This window comes from Somniosus microcephalus, unplaced genomic scaffold (genome assembly GCF_052327205.1).
Source record: "Somniosus microcephalus isolate GS21.2 unplaced genomic scaffold, FLI_Smic_1.0 unresolved_chr7, whole genome shotgun sequence".
In the NCBI taxonomy this organism is placed as follows: Eukaryota; Metazoa; Chordata; class Chondrichthyes; order Squaliformes; family Somniosidae; genus Somniosus; species Somniosus microcephalus.
Window position 1 is genome coordinate 28809150 of NW_028225185.1, and position 3261 is coordinate 28812410.

Consider the following 3261-nt stretch of genomic DNA (forward strand, 5'->3'; position numbering starts at 1 on the left):
TGGGGTCCAACAGCTGCAGCGTAACTTTGTATTTCGGCCCTCTTGAGATGAAGGTGAACATTCCTCATTGAAGACTATTTGACTCACCTTAGCTAGCTCGTCCATTCAGGAGGGGCGCTTGGGGAGGGGACTGCAGTCTGTCTCCCCTCCCCGGCTCCGTCGCAGCCTCCAGTTGTTAGTGTCGCCAGGTATGTTCGGGTTCACTGGTCGGATCGGAATCCCACGTGTCGGAAGTTTCCTCGTTGACCTCGTTCTCCCCGTCTCCTCCCCCAGGTATGCAGCAGATCCCCCATCAGGGAGGGAAGCTCGAGATCGCCGGCATGGTGGTGGGGCAGTGGGCCGGCAGCCGGCCAGCGCGAGGCCGGGGATCGCTCAATCTACAAGTCATCTCTGTCGGAGGACACGGGAGAGGGTGAGTGCTGCATCCGAGAGGGGTGGGGCCGGAATCAAGATTCGTCGGGGCATGGGATTCAGCGCAGCGCGAGACCCAGCCATTCCTTCACTCTCTCAGTGGGGATTTTACACGAAAGGTTCAGGCAGAGCAAGGAAGTTTATGGTCACCCTATGTAAATCTCTGGTTAGGTCTCAGCTGCAGTATTGGGTCCAGTTCTGGGCACCACACATTAGAAGGATGTCCAGGCCCTCAGAGAGGGTGCAGAAGGAGATTGACCAGAATGGTCCCAGGGATGAGGGACTTCAGTGATGTGGAGAGACTGGAGAAGCTGGGGTTGTTCTACTTCGAGCAGAGAAGGTTAAGAGGAGATTTTAATAGAGGCGTTCAAAATCATGAAGGGTTTTGATGGAGTAATAAGGAGAAACTGTTCCCAGTGTCCAGGAGGGTCGGTAACCAGAGGACACAGATTGAAGATAAATCGGTAAAGAACCAGAGGGGATATGAGGAGAATGTTTTTTACGCAGCGAGTTGTTGTGATCAGGAACGCGCTGCCTGAAAGGGCAGTGGGAGCAGATTCAATAGTAACTTTCAAAAGGGGGAATTGGAGAAATACTTGAGGGGAAAAATATGCCGGGCTGTGGGGAAAGAGCAAGGGGGAGTGGGACTAATTGGAGAGCTCATTCAAGAGCCAGCACAGGGACGATGGGCCGAATGGCCTCCTCCTGTGCGGGGAGATTAGACGATCTGAGCAATTTAACTCGCCTGCCTCAATGATCAGCCAGCAGTGTTTTGGTGTCCGGGGGGGGTGGGGTGGTGTCGGGGCCGAGCTAACGGCTCGATTTTGACGGTGGCGGTGAGTTGCTCCTTCGTCAGAAGCTAACCTTGGGCTGCGTTTGTGTGTCTCTCGCACCCTAAAGGCAAGTGAAGGACCATGCAGCCGCTGGACGAGGAGCCCGAGGGACCAGCACGAGAAAACGGAGCAGCCTCCAGCGAAGGCAGCCAGGTACCACCAGCTCGCTACCGCGCCGATTTACCGCGGGGGGTGGGTGGGGAGAACATGGGGGGCCATGGTCGACGTCTACGGCATTTAGACCCGGGCGGTAATCCAACTTGTCTTGTCTTTTCATTCTCGCCGACCAACGCCACAGCAGAATCATGGGGCCACCAGTTCGGCCGCAGCGAGCGAGAGCCCGGACCCCTCGGCCGCCAGAGCCCCGTGCCGGAGGAGAACGAGGCGGCGGCGCTCGGACCCCGTGCCCGCGGACGGCCAAGAGCCCGCGACAGTCAAGCCCAGCTGACGGGAGCGCGAAGAAAGAGCAGCCAACGCAGCCTCCCGCCCTATCGCCAAGTGCCTTAAAGAAAGACAGTGACATTTGCAATAGTATTTCTCACTTCAATGCACTAAACGCAGACGACAGCTGCCACTGGGAGCAGCGAGCGGGCACTGCCGTACGTCAGAAGGAGGAGTAAAGCGCGCACAACCTTTCTCCCCCCCTCCCCCTTTTTCAGGCGTCGCTTTTCAGGGGAAAAAAGAAAAATACATGTTTCCGATTTAAATTAAATGTCAGAGTTTCCAAGGCGACCCTGGCCCGCTTTGGTAATCTGCTGCTGTTTGGGGGGAGGTGAGGCTCACGGCCGTCGGGGGCAGGATCTGTGAGACCCAGTGACAGAATGGTTAAATCTTGTACACGAGACCTGCCCCATGTCAGTCGTCTCCTGTACCTGGTTTAAGTCCAATTCTGTTTTTAATATAAGGGATCCCAGGACCTCCTTTCTTTTATATAGTCTCTCTCTCTCTCTCTCTCTCTCTCTCTCTCTCCCCCTCGCTCTCTCTCTCGCCCCCCCCCCCCCTCTGTCTCTCTCTCTCTCTCCTCTCGCCCCCCCTCTCTGTCTCTCTCTCGCCCCCTCTCTGTCTCTCTCTCTCTCTCGCCCCCTCTCTGTCTCTCTCTCGCCCCCTCTCTGTCTCTCTCTCTCTCGCCCCCTCTCTCCTCTCTCTCTCTGTCTCTCGCCCCCTCTCTGTCTCTCTCTCTCTCTCTCTCGCCCCTCTCTGTCTCTCTCTCTCTCTCTCTCTCGCCCCCTCTCTGTCTCTCTCTCTCTCTCGCCCCCTCTCTGTCTCTCTCTCTCTCATCGCCCCCCTCTCTGTCTCTCTGTCTCTCGCCCCCTCTCGTCTCTCTCTCTGTCTCTCGCCCCCTCTCTGTCTCTCTCTCTCTCGCCCCCCCCTCTCTCTCTCTCTCTCTCTCTCTCGCCCCCTCTCTGTCTCTCTCTCTCTCTCGCCCCCTCTCTGTCTCTCTCTCTCTCTCGCCCCCTCTCTGTCTCTCTCTCGCCCCCTCTCTGTCTCTCTCTCTGTCTCTCGCCCCCTCCTGTCTCTCTCTCTCTGTCTCTCTCTCTCTCTCGCCCCCCTCTCTCTCTCTCTCGCCCCCCTCTCTCTCTCTCTCTCTCTCGCCCCCTCTCTGTCTCTCTCTCTCTTCGCCCCCCCTCTCTGTCTCTCTCTCTCTCGCCCCTCTCTGTCTCTCTCTTCTCGCCCCCTCTCTGTCCTCTCTTCCATCTTGCTCCCTTACACCCTAAGCAGAGAGCGCTGTGGCTCTTCCCCCCACCGCTCGGCAGAAAGTTCCACAGCAAGCCCATCGATGTCGGTAAAGACGGGGTTCGCGTCTCGACTGGAACCTGCCGGCCATCATCTTCCTGCCCCCATGTTTGCTGCCAAGCAGTGCCGTTTGGCCTTGTTTATTCGCTAACTTTCGGTTTGCGCTTGGGAAGTCCAACTTAAATAAGTAGCCAGACGGGACACGAGACCACCACCAGGGGGCAGTGTGGCGCCGCTTGGGATTCACTGCCAGCGCAGTATAACTGCAGTCCGCGGGCCGCAT

General features: G+C 57.5%; 1 long non-coding RNA gene across 1 annotated transcript; it reads left to right on the forward strand.

The window, feature by feature from the left end:
• The first annotated feature begins 240 nt into the window (after positions 1 to 240).
• Positions 241 to 2853, forward strand: LOC147086690 (uncharacterized). The gene is made up of 3 exons (XR_015075748.1): positions 241 to 412; positions 1312 to 1397; positions 1543 to 2853. It is a non-coding gene; the product is annotated as an uncharacterized LOC147086690 (long non-coding RNA).
• The last annotated feature ends 408 nt before the right edge of the window (positions 2854 to 3261 follow it).